The sequence below is a fragment of the Odocoileus virginianus genome, chromosome 18, assembly GCF_023699985.2.
Source record: "Odocoileus virginianus isolate 20LAN1187 ecotype Illinois chromosome 18, Ovbor_1.2, whole genome shotgun sequence".
Classification (NCBI taxonomy): Eukaryota; Metazoa; Chordata; class Mammalia; order Artiodactyla; family Cervidae; genus Odocoileus; species Odocoileus virginianus.
Window position 1 is genome coordinate 49,032,023 of NC_069691.1, and position 20,288 is coordinate 49,052,310.

The window sequence follows — 20,288 nt, forward strand, 5'->3', positions numbered from 1 at the left end:
ATTTAGTGCATAATAAAACTTATATGCCATTTTTCTGTGTTTAGTAATTTTACATGATGCTGTGCGTGCATGCTTAATCATTCAATCGTGTCTGACTCTGTGACCCAACGGACCATAGCCCAGCAGGCTCTTCTGTTCATGGGATTTTTTTCCAGCCAAGAATACTGGAGTGGGTTGCCATTTCTTCCTCCAGGGGATCTTTCTGACACAGGGATCAAACCCACATCTCCTGTGTCTCCTGCACTGCAGGAGGATTCTTTACTACTGAGCCATCAGGCTTCCCCTGATGCTGAACATCCCATTATTAATTACACTAAAGTTTCACAGTCAGATCTTTTCTTCTATATTAGGTATTTCTATCCTTTAAAGTAGACACTTTAAAGTCTTTTTCTTAAAAAAAACCAATGACAGGGACTTCCCCAGCAATCCAGTGGTTAAGACTTCTCCTTCCAGTGCAGAAAAAGACTTCTTCCTGCAGGTTCAATCCCTGGTCAGGGAGCTAAGTTCCCACAGCTTCATGGCCAAAAAACTAAATCATTAAAGAGGAAAAAAAAAAAGGAAGCAATATTGTAACAAATTCAATAAAGATTTTAAAAATGGTCCATATAAAAAATCTTTTTAAAAAGTAAAAATAAAAACTAATGATGAACACTCTCTATTTTGCTTGAAATTGTTTTTTTCTTCCCAAGGCTCTCATACAGAATGCAAGATTGTTTCACATGCTAACAACTGAAATAGGGTGGCTAATGAAGGATATGGTTTCAAAATGATCAGTTTCATCAAACAGTCATTATTTCTTTAAATCCTCACGTTTCTTTTCATGAAAACCTGCAGGACAACCTGCAGTAAGACCATCAGATTCATGGTCTGTTTCATAAATCCAGGAGCAAATTATTCATAAATAAAAGTTCTCTGGGCATAATCTCTATCTCAAAGTTAGTAAATTCATGTCCAACAGATAATTCCCTGATTGATAAAATGAATATGGGAAACAAATACGGAAAAATTGAGTTTCTAGTGTAAATCAGTACTTTAAATGTCCTTAGGAACTAATAGAAATTCCAGAGTTTTATGTATACAAATACTGTTTAAACATACGTAGACAATGATTAAAAAGGGGGTTAATATTTTTAATGGTTGAAAGTTCGAAATCTAAACAAGCAATAGTCAGAACAAGCAAAAGTCAAAGTACCTGTGTATTTCAGTTTGGCTTTGCCACTAGAGATTAGCTTTGACCAGGATCTCTTAATCATTTGAGTAAAAGTTCCAATTTTTCTTTGCTCCGGCAAACCCTCTCCTAACAGGCATCTCATACATTTCATAATTAAGAGACCTGGATTCTGGTCTTGCTTCTGCAATGACAGTGATAAAATCTTTAATCTGCTTTCTATTCAGTAGTAAGAATTTCTTATTTTTTCTGAGTTTATTTCTCTTTCAATTAGATTGTGCTAATTGAATTTTTTTTTAATGAAACATTAATTTTCTCACTTCATCCTACTTGTGCTCGGTTGCTCAGTTTTGTCCAACTCTTTGCAAGCCCCTGGACTGTAGCCTGCCCGGCTCCTCTGTCCATGGGATTTCCCAGGCAAGAATACTGGAGTGGGTTGCCAATTCCTTCTCCAAGGGATCTTCCTGAGCCAGGGATCTAACCTGAGTCCCCTGCATTGGCAGGCAAATCTTTACAACTGCACCACCTGGGAAGTCAAATTTCATCCTGTCTAGCAGGGATGTATCACAGAGAAGACCATAGAGTGGAAAAACATAAAAACGAGCACAACAAAATAGTTCATAGAAAATTGAAAAGTTTCCACACTAATTGGTTTTTGCTGCGACTCACATCAAATTGTGAATATTTTCTTAATAATTCTGATCTGAGAGGATAAGACTAGCTTCTACTTCCTCTACAATGCTGGATACCAGAATATACTAGACCAACATCTTCAAAGTTATTTTGAGCCTAGAATTCTATGTCAGACTTAATTATTATTCACATCTGTGGCAATTTTGAATTTTATATGGCAATAATGAATTTTATAAACAACTCAGCCCATAATGATGACATTTCTTTCCCAAGATAACCTAACATTTCAAAACAGTTATCATAAAAAACTCAAAACAGAATTCCTTGGTGATCCAGTAGTTAGAACTCTTCATGTTCACTGCTGAAGGTACAGGTTCAATCCCTGGTTGAGGAACTATGATCGTGCAAGGTAGGCAGTACAACCATACTGAAAATAAATAAATAAATACCCAACAGAAGTTTTAATGGAAGCTGGCAAAGTTTTATTAATTATAAAATTTACCCATTACAGTAAATGCATCAGACAACTATAAAATACAGCAGAATTGAAGGATAACTTGCTATATCAACTGCCAACTCATTCTGTTTCCCTACGACAGTGTTTACGATATAGTGTTTAACAATATTGACCATGGATAGCAATACTTAGCTGTTTACTAGCTCAGTAACCCTGGACAAGCCATTAACCTCTTTGGATTTCAGTTTCCAAATATACAAAATGGTGATGATAATGTTGATTACCATATAGGGTAGTTGTGATGATTAGAAGAATGGTGCCAGTACTTAATAAGGATTCAATAAATATCAGAGGTTATTGTTATTAAGGACTGTCACTATGGAGTTAAAACAGTATGAAGAATAGATTAAAAAAAAAACCAATGGAACAAAAGAGAAACTCCTCAAAGAGAGGGATGAGTCTATGCGGATTTAGTCTATGAAAATATTGTCATTAAAATCTGTGCATAAAGGTTCATTATTAAGCAAAGTGAAAAGAAAGCAACTTTTGTAACAAAATATTTGCAATACATTTAGCAGAAACAGAACTAAATTTCATAATACCTGAAAAAGTCAAACTATCACAGGAAAATGGGCAAAAATTATAAGCTGGAAAGTACTAAATACTAGTAAACATGCAAAATCATAAATAAAGGAAATGGAATTAAAATGTGAAGATATACTTTACCCACTCAACTTATTGAAATCTCAACTTATTCAACCTTATTGAAAGATTTATAATAACCAGGGTCCATAGAGTTTGGGAAATAAAAAATCAGTATGTTATTAGTAAAGCACACCATGGAAACAGCTACAGAAATTGCAATGCACGAGTTACTTGACTCAACAATTTTATTTATAGGAATCTCACTTATAGAAATAGTAAGACAGATAAATGTACAGAATCTTTATTCTTTGTGAAAGTGAAAGTGAAGTCGCTCATTCTTGTCTGACTCTTTGCGACCCCATGGACTGTAGCCTGCCAGGCTCCTCCATCCTTGGGATTTTCCAAGCAAGAATACTGGAGTTGCCATTTCCTTCTCCAGGAGATCTTCCTGATCCAGGGATTGAACCTCAGTAGCAGTATAAAAAAAAAAAAAAATGGAAACTCAAACAGCCAGCAACAGGGAAATGCTGAAATAAATTATGAAATGTTAATTCAGGGAATGTTAAAAAGCATTGCATAAACAATAATATAAGAAAATGTCTGTCAGTTATTATCAAGTATTTGTAGATTTTAAAAAACTGTATTTCTAAGCATGTATCAAAGCCTAGAAAAAAGTCTGAGATACACACAGGAATAATATTTATTTCCAGAGAGGGAAAGGGACTGGAATAGTAGGACACTTTTAAGGAGGCTTATTTTTACATATCTAAATCACTTGTAATTTTCAAAGTCATCATGCACTTCTTTTATATTTAAAAACTTAAAAGATGAGATACTAATAACGGGGGCTTCCCTGGTGACTCAGACAGTAAAGAATCCGTCTGCAACGCAGGAGACTTGGGTTCAATCCCTGAATTGGGAAGATCCCCTGGAGAAAGAAAGGGCAACCCACTTTAGTATTCTTGCCTGGGAAATCCCATGGGCTCCAGTATTCTTGCCTGGGATCCCAAGGATCCTGGCGGGCTACAGTCCCTGGGACCTCAAAGAGTCGGACACGACTGAGCAATACTGAGCACGCCGAGTATGAGAGAAGCTTTACTTTCCCTGATTTCATGTTCACATGTAGAAGGACATCCATTCAAGCAACACTTCTGGCCTCGCTACCCTTACACTAATTCTTTTCTAAGGGAGAAGCAACAAGGTGGATGAGCTGTCTACCTTTTCCTCTTTGAGATCTGACCGTACGCTTGTGTTCTGGTTTATTGCTGGTCATGCCATCAATTTAGTGGTCAATAGGAAGGTGGTCAGTGGATGTCCAGAGCTGCCTTGACTAAAAAACTATTGTGTCTAATGCTTAGGCTCTACTAGGAAAATCACTATTACCATATATCTAAACCATGGAGCCCAGCCTTTGTCAGCAACAAAAACATCACTTTGATCTTCACATGCTTGATTCTCGGCTCCATCTTTCACTTCATCTCTCAAATGGTTCCAACCCTTAGAAGATTTGAGTGGTTTCATTTATTAGTAGTACCTAACTTTATATGATTCCAGAGTGACATTGCAAACTTTATACCAGGATTTCATCCATTGATTTATCAGCAACACTAGGCTTCCCTGGTCGCTCAGTAGTAAAGAATCTGTTTGCTAACGCAAGAGACACAGGTTCCATCCCTGGTCCACAAAGATTCCACATGCCACAAGGAAACTAACCCCATGTATCACAGCTATTGAATCTGTGCTCTAGAACTGGGGAACTGCAACTACTGAAGCCCATGAGCCACAACTACTGAAGCTCATGTTCCCTGAGAGCCCACGCTCTGCAACGAGAGGCCACCACAATGAAAAGCCCGTGTACTGCAACTATAAGAGTAGTTGCCGCTCACTGCAACTAGAGAAAAAGCCCGTGCAGCCACCAAGATCCAGCACACCCAAAAATGAGTAAATAAAATTTTTTTAAAAAATAGCAACACTGACTGAGGCTCTAGAGAGACAAATGGATCTAAAATATGAAATCTACACTTCAGGAGCACACAGTGGTTTGTGGGAGACAGACATTAAACAAATATAGATAGCTTTCTTTCAGGCAATAGGCAAATCAGGAATAAGTACATGGAGGATGTGACAAAAGGTCAATTTTGAAAGATAAAAAGAAATTCATGAGGTTGGTGATGGGAGGAGGTGAGCATATGGCAGAGGGAACATAAGAAGGAGGAAAGTTTGGGAGAGCCTGATGCATTCAGGGAACTCTATGAAGTTTGGAATAAGTGAAGTACAGGATACATAATGGAATGATGAGAACCAAAGCTGAAAAAAGATAATCAAACCTGCATCATGCAACATGATGTTCATCTTGAATATGATGGTGAAATCTTTCAGGAATTTTTTACCCTGGAGTAAAAATGATAAATTTTGCATTTTAAATCACTCTGATGGCATGTAAAGGATGTTTCTTCATTCTTCTAGAGTTTATTCTTATAACTCATTTCAATATAAATTCCTACCAAGATGTGAGAAGTCAGGGAATATCATTGAAAATTAGTTACTGCCTCCTGAAGAATTTGGGCTGCAACTAGGTACAAGATTTGTATCACACTGTTCTGCCAGCCTCTCAAAACTAATATTAACCAAGATTGATTTTTTTCTACTTTTTATTTCATTAATTTTTACAAGTGCTCCAAAAGACTGGTTGAAATTATTTCTTTTTCCATTTTATACAAGAAAATAGTCATAAAAGAATTAAAGAGTTTGAACCAAATACAAGTCAAGAACCAAGCCTAAGTTTGGATATCTCTTAAATTTGAATAAGATTATTATTGGGTTTGCCAAAAATGTTTACTCCAGTTTTTTCATAAGATGGTATGGCAGAAATCAACACAACATTGCAAAGCAGTTATCCTCAATTAAAAAATAATTTTTAAAAAGATTGTACCACAAACCTCAAATGAACTTTTTGGCCAACCTAATACAATGCCAGGTGATTTTTCTTCCATACGAGAAATTTTTCTCATTACAATACTTCTTCCTGTAGCCATATAATAAAGTGGTTATGTTTTGAAATATAAAATCTATTTGTCCCAAGTCTGAATTCAAAATCAGATGAAATTGGTGTAAAACAGATTTTTTTCAGAGAAATTAAACTAATATTTAGTGTATATTTTAATTCTTTTCTAAGATTTTCCTATGCTTCTCTCCTTGGATGTAAATAGTTCCTTTTGGAACTCTAAGGGATTCATACTGGCTTGTAAACGCCCTGGAGGACTGGATACCAGGCTAAATAAAACAGTACAAACGTTTTAGTAAACTTCCTGGGTCATGTCATGACTTCTACATATTGAAAGAGGCGCACGGTGCCAAACTGTTTGAAAGTCCAGAGATTCATGGTGAACAGCTTTGAAAGAATGGTAGTCTCATTATGTAACCCTTAGCAACCTTTGAACCCTTGAGCATTAATCGTGTGCGTGTAAAGGCTTTGCGTGTGTGCTCAGATATGTCAGACTCTTGCGCCTCCATGGACTGTAGCCTGCCAGGCTCCTTGTCCATGGGATTCCCCAGGCAAGAATACTGGAGTGGGGTGCCATTTCCTTCTCCAGGGGATCTTTCCAACCCAGATCAAACCCACTTCTCTTGTGTCTCCTGCGTGGCAGGCAGATTCTTGATCATTAGCACCACCTAGGAAATGCTCTACCAAAAGGAAAAAATGCTGGAGCTTATTTCTGATCGTTTCTTTCTGACCTTTCATCGGCACAACTTCACTGGTTGCAGTGGGCTGTCACGCTTCATACTTGGAACTAAGTGATAGCATTACATATACATTTTAGTGATTAAAAAAATATTATTTGCTAGTTCCATTTTCCTATAGTGTAGGGGAGAGCAAGGATTCCTTTTCATCTCTTGTAAAATTTACCAAGGATGTGTCCATGTCTCCTTCCAGATGTCAGACCTGTTAGTATGTTGTGGATGGTTCTGAAACCATTATCATATCTATAATATTCTGTTAATTTGAATTGTAGTATAATTTTGGGCTTTCCTGGTTGTTCAATGGTAAAGAATCCACCTGCTAATACAGGAGACGCAGGTTCAACCCCTGGGTCAGGAAGATCCCCTGAAGGAGGAAATGGCAACCCATCCCAGTTTTCTTACCTGGGAAATCCCATGGACAGAGGAGCCTGGCAGGCTACAGTTCATGGGGTCTGTAGTCCCAAAGAGTTGGACTCAACTTCGCGACCAAACAACAGCAATAATTTTGACACCCGACCACAAGCTTCGGTTCAGAAGTTCAACCTATATTTTTATGATATGTACAATAAATATCTAACTGTTTAAGTAGTAACCTTACCGAAAATAGCTGACAAAATGAAATATAAACTGTTATGGATTTCTTCCGAGGAACTATGCCACATAGTATTCATGTCACTATACACGTGCACCTCTCATGTCTATGCATGACTGTGGAGTATTTAATTTCCCTAGACAGAAGTTAAGCAGTTACCTTTCAGTAAAATGTGAGCAAAATTCACACCACACCCTGACAGTTTTTCTTTCCCTTTTATCCACTTCTGATGCCAGGGAACTATAAAGGGACGTGGTCTTAACCACACACCATCTGTGCTCCCTGCGTGTGGGGAGTGATGACTGGATGGCAAAAGCTTTGATTCTACAAACGTCAGAGTTGGAAGAAGCATCCGGGAAGGCGACAATCTGTGAGATAAAACAAAGACTGGTATGAGCTGCTTCCCCGCTAAATTCCTAATAACCTTTTATGAGATTCTAATGTGTTCGGTTAACTTGAGTTTCCCTTTGTGTTGTTTTTCCATCTTGAAGCCACTCCACACTTACTGGGGTTGGCTGGGTCACCGGTCCTGAAATACCATCATAAAGTCAGTTCTGGAAGGCATGCCAGCTCAAAGTCTAGACCTAGGAGTTTCAGATAAGGGTAATACAAGCCCCCATTCAAACGTTTACAAGATTGTAAGCTGCTTGAAATTAACACCATATTTCTGCTATAAAATTATACATAAAAAGTGTTAAATACCTCCTACAAGTGCCATGGACTTCACTTCAAAAAGATGGCAACTAATAATTTGAATATCATTAAATGACTAAAGGGAACATATCTTTTGATTAATGTTACTGTCATTTTCTTGGCAATCATCTTCTCATTTATCATCAAAGGACTACCTGGGATGGCAAATTCAAAACTCGTTACAAGCAGTTTTCTTTGCTAAATTAATTGTTGAATTCATATAGGACCATATGGCCGCCAGCCATGTTCTATTGAAGTGGTTTGCCTGTAAAATGGAGAAAACATATTTCTATTCCCAGGAGGAAAAGGAAAAAAAAAAAAAAACCTCTAAGTCACAAAACAAAACAAAATTTTAAAAGCCTAGAGAAAGCTAGCTATCCTGTTGGCATGTGGGTTTGACCAACTTAGAAAAAGTACCCCAATATGAGTTCTCATCAGTTGGGAAACAGACTGAATCTTCAGTCCTGTTGTGTGTTTCTTCCTCTCCTCACTTCTTGCAGATGGTAGCAATCATAATGATAGTATTTCTTGCCATTGCATAGCAACAAATGCAATGCATCAGTGAAGTTTCTTTCTAAAATAAGTAAAAGATCAATAGAAACCTAAATGTAATTAGAGTACTTATTTGAGGAAAAATGATAACCCAGAGCCAGACATGAAGTTCTCTGATATTTTAAAGGGAAAGCATTCAAAGCAGAGCAGTCAGAGTTGCCTCAGGCATTCTTCTACCATGTCCACAGGGCTCCAGAGAGAGACACCAGGACAAGGTCCTCTCCTGATTGAGGCCAGGGAGTATGAGCATCTCAGAGAGAAGCAAGCACCACAGACACATGCAGATGCAGAGAACATCCATACCTCAGCCTGTAACTTCACCCCTCAACTTCATTTACTGTGTGTTATTCATCTATGGAGCATCAACTGCATTGTCTCTGATGTATACTACATAAATAAAAGTCCAAGGACTAAATGAATGAGTAAATAAGACTTAGAGAATGAACTTATGGTTGCCAAGGGGAAGGACTAAATAGGGAGTTTGAAATCAACATGTACACACTGCTATATTACAATAGCCAAGACATGGAAGTAACCTCCATGTCCATCGGCAGAGGAATGGATAAAGAAGTTGTGGTACATATATACAATGGAATATTATTTGGCCATTAAAAAGAATGAAATAATGCCATTTGCAGCAACATGTCATACTGAATGAAGTAAGTCAGAGAAGGGGAAATATATGACATCCCTTGCATGTGGAATTTAAAAAGAAATGACACAAATGAACTTATTTATGAAACTGAAATAGACTCACAGACTTAAAGAATGAACTTTAAGGTTCATTTAAGTTTAAGCAACTTTATGGTTGCTGGGGGAAAGGGATAGTTTGGGAGTTTGGGATGGACATGTACACACTGCTATATTTAAAACGGATAAACAAAAAGGATGGCATATGGAACTCTGCTCAATGTAATGTGGCAACCAGGATGGGAGGGCAGTTTGGGAAAGAATGGATACGTGTATATGTATGGCTGAGTCCCTTTGCTGTTCACCTAAAACTATCATAATAGTGTTAATTAGCTGTACTCCAATACAAAATAAAAAGGTTTTTTAAAAAATGAATGAGTGAATAACATCAATGACCTGATCATTGATCAAAATGAGCAAAGAACTACCAAAAAAAAAAAAAAAAAAAAGGCCACACTGGACTAAAATGCTCAAATCCATTAAAACATAAAACTTTCATCTTTTGGTAATAGTCTCTTACTAGAATACTACTATGTTTATGGGAAATTAAATACCTGTAAAACATCACTATGCCCGGATCCAGCTCTTTATTCCCTATGGCTGATACCTCTTTTCCTCCTTAGATCTCCAGAGTTATGGAAGAACAGAGCACTTCTAAATGTGTTATATTTGTGATTAGGACTGGCACAATAATACAGCTCCACATTGATTTTACTGGTGATTTCCTTTCTATTGTATTATAAAGAAAACTAAAATTAGGAGCACATGACTACTGGTTATTTTAAATGATCCCCAAATTTTTTGCCACTTTAATAAGCATAACTTGGTGAGCAAATCTATCCAACCAAGACTAGTTAAATGAGCCAAGTGTTTATAACATGGTTTAATGACTAATTGTGCATAACTTTATTTTAATGATTTTGTTTTTCCACTGAGTACAGTGAACAAGAGCCATGCCAGAAGGGCACACTGACCCCTTCTAATCTCTAACAGATCTGTTATTAGCCTAATAAGGACCTGGTGCTGGCCATTTGATGATGTGTGGTATAATTTTAGTACTGACCATTTGAATGTTCATAGCAAAGAGGATGGAGAGAATGGGCAATTACAATTTAATAATACGAAAAAATCAAAGGTGGGAAAAATGTCTATATGGTCAAAAGCCCACTAACTTCACATTTAGTTTTATGCTGAAGTCTTTGCATCATTGACTCTTGAGCAAAGATGCATAAGTCTATACTAAGAACTCCTCTCTATGAAAGGAAAATGTAATAAAATATACAGAAAATTGAGAGAAAACTCAACTCACATTTAATTTTTCTTCATAATCTACCCAACATAGCACCAACATTTATTAACAAAACTGTTGTATTTTCCTTGTAATAAAATAGAGAAAAATCTGTAGGAACAGAGGCTATGACATTGGCATATGACAATAGGTAATCACAGATAAAGGATATTAATTATACAAGTATTTGTTCAATGTCTACCAGTCTCTATATCACATTGTTTTTGTCATGTACTTTCCCAGATAATTAAGAATTCCAGAATCCTTCTTGCTTGACCATAGACTGTCACAAAGAAGGCACCACAATTGAATCTACAAGGACAAACATATCACAGACTAGTAGGGAACATATACAAGTAAGAGATTACAGTTCAGATGCTAAAATGGAATGAGATTATCAGCAGGGACACTGGTCCATTGAAGGTGAAGACAGGAAGACTGCAAAAAGAAGATCTGGGAAGTCCTGACAGAGAACTAACCCTGAGACTAGGTCTAAAGGATGAATAAGAACTATGTGAAAGGCTCTTTCAAGTATTCTCTTCATTTTCAAATATCTATTATAAGTCTTAGGGCTTCCCAGATGGCACTAGTGGTAAAAACAAACAAACAAACCAAAACAAACCGCCTGCCAATGGTGGAGACATAAGAAACAAGGGCTTGATGCCTGACTTGGGAAGATCCCCTGGGGGAGGAAATGGCAACCCACTCCAGTATTCTTGCCTGGAAAATCCCGTGGACAGAGGAGCCTGACAGGCTACAGTTCACGGGGTCGCAAGAGTGGGACACGGCTGAGCACTCAGGCATGCACGAATACCACGTGTAAATTTTTTAAAGCTGAATTATCATAGAGAGTTCATTCTTTAGTCTAGATTACACTGTAATGTAAACAAATGCAATACCTACAGTTGAGAGGCCTCCATATCAGCTAGGATAGCTTTTGGGCTCCTCAGTTCAGTCGCACAGTCGTGTCTCACTCTTTGCGACTCCATGGACTGCAGCACATCAGGCTTCCCTGTCCATCAGCAACTCCTGGAGCTTAGTCAAACTCATGTCCATTGAGTAGGTGATGCCATCCAACCATCTCATCCCCCGTCGTCCCTTTCTCCTGCTGCCTTCAATCTTTCCCAGCATCAGGGTCTTTTCCAATGAGTCAGCTCTTCGCATCAGGTGGCCAAATTATTAGAGCTTCAGCTTCAGCATCAGTCCTTCCAATGAATATTCAGAACTGATTTCCTTTAGGATTGACTGGTTGGATCTCCTTGCAGTCCAAGGAACTCTCAAGAGTCTTCTCCAACACCACAGCTCAAAAGCATCAAATCTTCGGTGCTCAGCATTCTTTATAGTTCAACTCTCACATCCATACATGACTACTGGAAAAAACCACAGCTTTGACAAGACAGAACTTTGCTGGCAAAGAAATATCTCTGCTTTTTAGTATGCTTTCTAGGTTGGTGATAGCTTTTCTTCCAAAGAGCAAGCATCTTTTAATTTCATGGCTGCAGTTACCATCTGCAGTGATTTTGGAGTCCAAAAAATAAAATTTGTCACTGTTTCCATTGTTTCCTCATCTATTTGCCATGAAGTGATGGGACTGTATGCCATGATCTTAGTGTTTCAAATGTTGAGTTTTAAGCCAATCTTTTCACTCTCCTCTTTCACTTTCATCAAGAGCTCTTTAGTTTCTCTTTGCTTTCTGCCATAAAGGTGGTGTCATCTGCATATCTAAGGTTATTGATATTTCTCCTGGCAATCTTGATTCCAGTTTGTGCTTCATTCAGCCCGGCATTTCACATGATGTACTCTGCATAGAAGTTAAATAAGCAGGGTGACAATATACAACCTTGACATACTCTTTTCCCGATTTGGAACCAGTCTGTTGTTCCATGTCCAGTTCTGACTGTTGCTTCTTGATCTGCATACAGACTTCTCAGGAGGCAGGTCAGGTGGCCGGATAGTCCCATCTCTTTAAGAATTTTCCACAGTTTGTTGTGATCCACACAGTCAAAGGCTTTGGCATAGTCAATAAAGCAGAAATAGATGTCTTTGTGGAACTCTCTTGCTTTTTCTATGATCAACGGATGTTGGCAATTTGATCTCTGGTTCCTCTGCCTTTTATATATCCAGCTTGAACATCTGGAGGTTCATGGTTCACATACTATTGAAGCCTGATTTGGAGAATTTTGTGCATAACTTTGCTAGCATATGAGATGAGTGCAATTGTGCAGTAGTTTGAACATTCTTTGGCACTGCCTTTCTTTGGGATTGAAATGAAAACTGATCTTTTCCAGTCTGTGGCCACTGCTGAGTTTTCCAAATTTGCTGGCATATTGAGTGCAGCACTTCAACAGCATCATCTTTCAGAATTTGAAATAGCTCAACTGGAATTCCATCACCTCCCCTAGCTTTGGGCTCCTAAGCTATTTTTGAAGGGAGATATATGTGTCTTCAGTACAACTGGACGATGCTGCACCCTCAAGTGGAGATCGTTAACAATCAGAGGCGAGAGAGGTGTCATTCAAGTGCTTCATTCTGAGGACAGCCCAGAAACGCCCTGGTGTGTCCAGGAGACCCAACATCGGTAATAGTCCTTGTTGGGTGCACACCACCAAGCCCACCTCAAAGAGTGGAAGCTGCAGGATACACTCTTGTTTAAAGAGTTTATAACTCTTTCTCAGTCTCAGTCATTAAAGCAATCTGAAATCACACTAGTAGTGTGGTTCAAATTTTATTTTCCACTTGGGAAATAATTTCTGAGATATCAAAGTGACCTGGCAATGTAATTTCTAAAAATAGATTAAGTGTTAAAACTAATTTATAATCTTGTAAATACATTTTGCTTGTTGTTTAACTAACAAGAGGGGCTTCCCTGGTGGCTCAGATGGTAAAGAATCTGCCTACAGTGCAGGAGACCTGGGTTCAATGCTTGGGTGGGGAAGATCCCCTGGAGAAGAGGATGACTACCCACTCCAGTATTCTTGCCTGGAAAATTCCATAGATGGAGGAGCCTGGCGAGCTACAGTTCATGGGGTCGTGAAGAGTCGGACATGACTGAGCGACTAACACTTCCACTTTCACTTCACTAACAATAACACTTTCATCAGCTGACTCTCACCAAATTGATGGAAATAGTGAGGCAGTAAATACAGGAAAAGCAAAACCTGCCTCCACTGTATTTAAGTCCTCATTCAGAGGCCTTAATGTGAAGTTTAGGTCTTTGCTTTTCCCTACAACTTTTGGGTGAGTTACTCCTTTTTCAATTTCGTTGGAAATTTTGTAATGGAAGGTGCATATGCTTCTCCCCAGTCCCCACCCCTTATATAGAAAATAAAATGTAAAAATCAAATCTCCATAGTCCAAATGAAATGAAATACGATGGCAATTATCTGGGTCATTCAAGGGAAACCAGCATGTTAGCGGTGATTTGGGGAAAGTTTTTTACTTGAATTACAATTAAAATTGAGTTGCCTCAATTACTTTACCACTTTATTTTTTCTAAGTCACTGTACAGTTATTCTAAGGCCAGAAATATCCTGTTTTAAGAGCATGCTTGATGTCCTTTCATATATAAGCCATTGATAAACCTGAAGAATAATCTGAGCCAGTCAAATACTTTAAACCAAGACGTATACACAGATAACCATTTTTACCATAGAAGTTTGGGCTTTTCTATATAGACCATCACCCTCATCACTACCCACAATGAATTTTACAGGATTTTTCACATGACTTCCTCAGACAGCTGTGCTCTGCTCTGCTCTGCTTAGTATCCCAGCGGCTCAGTCGTGGCCGACTCTTTGCCACCCCATGGACTGTAGCCCACCAGGCTCTTCCGTCCATGGGGCTTCTCCAGGCACGAACACTGGAATGGGTTGCCATGCCCTCCTCCAGGGGATCTTCCCAACCCAGGTTTCAAGCCCACATCTTCCACATTGCAGGTGGATTCTTTACCCTCTGAGCCACCATGGAAGCCCAACAATACTGGAGTGGGTAGTCTATCCCTCCTCCAGGGGAATCTTCCTGACTCAGGAATCGAACCAGGATCTCCTGCATTACAGGCAGATTCTTTACCAGTTGGGCTACCAGGGAAGCCCCCTCAAGTAGTTACTATTCATTAATTCAAGAAAAGGACCTTTATTGCATCAAAATTCCTATGTAGGAATTGGGGTTCTTTGGAAATGGCAACTCACTCCAGTATTCTTGCCTGGAAAATCCCATGGACAGAGTTTGGTGGACTACAGGCCATGGGAGCACAAAGAGTTGGAGAGGACTAAGCAACTGAGTATACACACACACACACACACACACACACACACACACACCACACACACACACACCACATACCCACACACACACACACACACACACACACCACACACACACACCACACACCCACACACACACACCACATACCCACACACACACACAGACACACACACCACACACACACCACACACCCACACACACACACACACCACACACCCACCCCCCCCACACACACACCACATACCCACACCCACACACACACACACACACACACACACCACACACACACACACACACACACACACACACACACACAGCACACACACACAGCACACACACACACACCACACACGCACACACCACACACACATACACCACACACACCACACACCCACCCCCCCACCCCACACACACCACATACCCACACCCACACCCACACCCACACCCACACCCACACACACACACACACACACACACACACACCACACACACACACACAGCACACACCACACACACACACACCCCCACACACACACACACCACACACCCACACACCACACACATACACCCCCACACACACACCACACACACACACACACACACACACAGCACACACACAGCACACACACACCCCACCCCCACCCACACACACACCACATACCCACACACACACACCACACCACACACACACACACACACACACACACACACACAGACACACAGACACACACACCACACACACACACACACACACACACACACACACAGACACACAGACACACACACCACACACCACACACACACACCACACACACACACACCACACACACACCACATACCCACACCCACACCCACACCCACAGCCACACACACACACGCATACTACCACAACTTTCAGATTAAACTTGAGTTTGCAGAACTGAACTTTCCGGCCTAAGAAATCCTCTGGCAATATAATGTGCTGTCTGATTAGAACCTATATGTGAAAAAGAAAATAATCAATTCAAGGTAATTATTCAGTCCCTTGTTGTTTAGCATTTATACAATGGCAAGAATCCAGAATCTCCTAGTTCAGCTATGCTACCTGAACTTACTTCCATTTTTCATTTTCCTCTTATGGTCTAAGGTATGACTATGATGTGATGCAGTAATGATAGACTGCTATCATCAAGTAGCAGGCACAGACAATGTCATGACATCCATCTGGAAGAATAAACAAGGAGCCCAAGTACATGACTCACAAAAGTCTCTCACTTACTAAAGCTATCTGGCTTAAATTACAAATGGCCAATAATAGTATACTGGAGAACAAATTTTATAGTAATATGTTACTTAAGTGAAATCAAAAGTGTCTGAGCATCTTTTCATCCTAAATACACATAAATTTAAAATATGAGTAATGTATGAATATTGTAGAAGTTTCATAAAATTTCTCCAAAAATTATTTGGAGAATTTAAAAATCAGTTCTTTTTCACCATTCAGAGAAAATCACTATAAAGATCTTGGTATAAGTTTTTTCAATTTTGTAATATGCTTATGTATGTATATGCATTTGCATACACATATACTTAATATCATAATGTGTGCAGTATTCTATACACTGCTATTTTCTCATAGTAGATGGTGAACATTTATCCATGTCATGAAATAGTCTTCCAAAACATGTAGAAAAATCACATCATATGAATATACTATAATTTATTTAACCAATACTCTACCCCTGTAATCCTAGGCTATTTCTAATTTTTCATCTTCACAAATCTTGCTGCAACAAATACTTTTAGCATCTAAAAATAGAAATTCAGATTATTTTCTTAACATAAATTCCTGGAAGCAGAATTACTCTCAAAAAAAAATGAATATTTTAAGATTTTTAATAGACTGCCAAATTTCAATCTCAAAAAGTTGTTCTCATTTATATTCCCACCATTATGTATGTGAGTACACATATATTCACATTTTAAATGATTGTCACTCCAAAATATTAAAATTGGTCTCTCATCTTAATCATTCTTTACTTTACTCCTGAAGTTTAACACATATTCCTAATGTTTTCTCTTGTGATTGGCCTGCATATAGTCTTTGCTACATTTCCACTAAGGTAAAGAATTTTTTTAAAGCAAATTGCTTTAGTCTTTTAGTGGGTTTTGTGTGTGTGTGTGTGTGTGGACCATTTTTAAAAATCTTTATTGAAGTTGTTACATTACTTCTATTTTATGCGTGTTTTGCTTTTTTTTTTTTTTTGGCCAATAAGCATGTAGGATCTTGGCTCCCCAACCATGGATCAAACACCCCCTCATTAGAAGATGAAGTCTTAACCACTGGGCCACCAGAGAAGTCCCTCAAATTACTTTTTAATGTCTTCCATAGTATGGGAATAAAACACAATTTAAGAGATCTTAACTCACCTGGCTAAGGGGGGGATGTTTTGGATCCCAACTTTATAACTTGCACTTATATTAAATGTATTAATCTTTCAATATTCACATAAAGTATTTTTAATGTCATCTTGACATCATCTTGCATTTATGGAGACTATTGCTAAATCCTTTCTAATGCTAAGATAGCTCTATGTCATATCATGCTGGGTCAGGGAACCATTTATGATTTGTTTTTAATGAGATTATCATGTTTGCTATATTTGAAATGGAATCTCTGCAAAGGGCTTCTGAGATTTCGAATTCACTACAGTTAATGTAATCCTCACAATTAAAATCCCAGCTACTTTATCTGGATTATACAGATCTCCTACCTGCAAATGGGCTTCTCTGGTGGCCCTAGTGGAAAGGAACACGCCTGCCCATGAAGGACTCTTAAGAGATATGGGTTTGATCCCTGAGTTGGGAAGATCCCCTAGAGGAGGGCCTGGCAACCCACTCCAGTATTCTTGCCTGGAGAATCCCATGGACAGAGAAGCCTGGTGGGCTATAGTCTATGGGGTCGCAAAGAGTCGGACGCAACTCAAGTGACTTAGCATGCACGCATGCAGCTGTAAGCAGGCCATTCACCTTGGTCTTCTCTGAACATATTCATCTCTCTGTCTCAGATGTGAGTGCTCCCCAGGGCCCATTCATGGACTCACCCCTGTTTTCTCTCTGCCCTCACTCCCAATCAATCATCCAATCCTCCAGCTTGAAGTATGCCTTCTATACTAACGATGCTCTAATTTTTATCTCCTTTCCCCAAAATGTCTAACCCAGATTTCCAGCTGCCTATTCAACACCTTCACCTGGATGCCTAAGGTGAAGGCATCCCTCAAATATAAAATGTTGACAACAGAACTCCTGATTGCTCAATCCTGCCCTTACCTGGTCCTATTCCAGCCTCTCCCAGATCAGTAAAAGATTCTGTGCCCACCCCCAGCCCAGCAGGGTATCTCAGGGATTTTCTACAACTCTGTTCTCCAGCCTGGAACATCCTTATCCTAGAATTTGACAGTCTCTTCCTCCTGTTCATCTAAGTGTCTGTTCTAATGTCACCTCCTTAAAGAGAAACATCACCACACCGCCCCTACCTCAGTTTGACCTGAAGCCAAACTACAGGGAGGAGACACAGCCTCACCCATCAATGGAAAATTGGCTTAAAGATTTTCTGAGCATGTCTGTGCCCATCAGAGCAAGACCCAGATTCCCCCACAGCCAGTCCCTCCATTCAGGAAGCTTCCACAGGCCTCTTATCCTTATCCATCAGTCAGTTCAGTTCAGTTGCTCAGTCGTGTGTGACTCTGCAACCCCATGGACTGCAGCACACTGGGCTTCTGTGTCCATTACCAACTCCTGGAGCTTACTCAAACTCATGTCCATTGAATCCATGATGCCATCCAACCATCTCATCCTCTGTCGACCCCTTCTCCTCCTGCCTTAAATCATGCCAGCATTAACATCTCTTCTAATGAGTTAATTCTGTACATTAGGCCAAAGTATTGGAGCTTCAGCTTCAGCATCAATCCTTCCAATGTCAAAACTGATTTCCTTTAGGACTGACTGGTTTGACCTCCTTGCTGTCCAAGGAACTCTCAGAGTCTTCGCCAACACGACAGTTCAAAAGCATCAATTCTTCAGTGCTCAGCTTTCTTTATGGTCCACCTCTCATGTCCATACACGACTATTGGAAAAACCATAGCTTTGACTACACAGACATTTGTTGGCAAAGTAATGTCTCTGCTTTTCAATATGCTGTCTAGATTTGTGATAGCTTTTCTTCCAAGGAGTAAGCATCTTTTAACTTCATAGCCACAGGTACCATCTACAGTGATTTTGGAGCCTAAGAAAATAAAGTCTGTCACTCTGTTTCCATAGTTTCCCCCACCTATTTGTCATAAAGTGATGGTACAGGATGCCAGGTTGTTGGTTTTTTGAATGTTGGGTTTTAAGCCAGCTTTTTCACTCTCTTCTTTCACCTTCATCAAGAGGCTCTTTAGTTCCCCTTCGCTTTCTACCATAAAGGTGGTGTCATCTGCGTATCTGAGGTTATTGATATTTCTCCCTGCAATCTTGATTCCAGCTTGTGCCTTATCCAGTCTGGCATTTCACATGATGTACTCTGCATAGAAGTTAAATAAGTGAGGTGGAAATATACAGCCTTGATGTAGTTCTTTCCCAATTTGCAACCAATCTGTTGTTCCATTCTAACTGTTCTAACTGTTGCTTCTTGACCTGCATACAGATTTCTCAGCAAACAGGTAAGGTGATCTGGTATTCCCATCTCTGAGAATTTTCCAGTTTGTTGTGATACATACAGTCAAAGGCTAAAGTGTACTCAATGATGCAGAAATAGATATTTCTCTGGAACTATCCATCAGAGGGCAGACAGAATGAAAACCACAATCACAGAAAACTCATCAAACTGATCACATGAATCACAGCCTTCTTTAACTCAATGAAACTACATGGCTCTACCGTGTAGAGCCACCCAAGAAAGATGGGTCATAGTGGAGAGCTCTGACCAAACATAGTCCACTGGAGAAGGGAATGGCAAACCACTTCAGTATTCTTGCCTTGAGAACCCCATGAACAGTACGAAAAGGTGAAAAAAAATGTGACACTGAAAGATGAACTCCCCAGGTGGAGAAGAGCAGAGAAATACCTCCAGAAAGAATGAAGATACTGAGCCAAAACAAAAACAACGCCCAGTTGTGGATGTGACTGGTAATGGAAGTAAAGTCCAATGCTGTAAAGAACAATATTGCATACGAACCTGGAATGTTAGGTCCATGAATCAAGGTAAACTGAAAGTGGTCAAACAGGAGATGGCAAGAGTGAACATCAACATTTTAGGAATCAGTGAACTAAAATGGACCAGAATGGGTGAATTTAATTCAGATGACCATTAATTATATTTACTACTTTGGGTGATAATTCTTTAGAAGAAATGGAGTAGCCCTCATAGTCAACAAAAGAGTCCAAATTTCAGTACTTCAGTACAATCTCAAAAACAGCAGAATGAACTCTGTTCATTTCCAAGGCAAAGGAAAGTGAAAGAAGGTGAAGTTTTATAAAGACCTACAAGACCTTCTAGAACTAACACCTAAAACATATGTCCTTTTCATTTTAGGGGACTGGAATG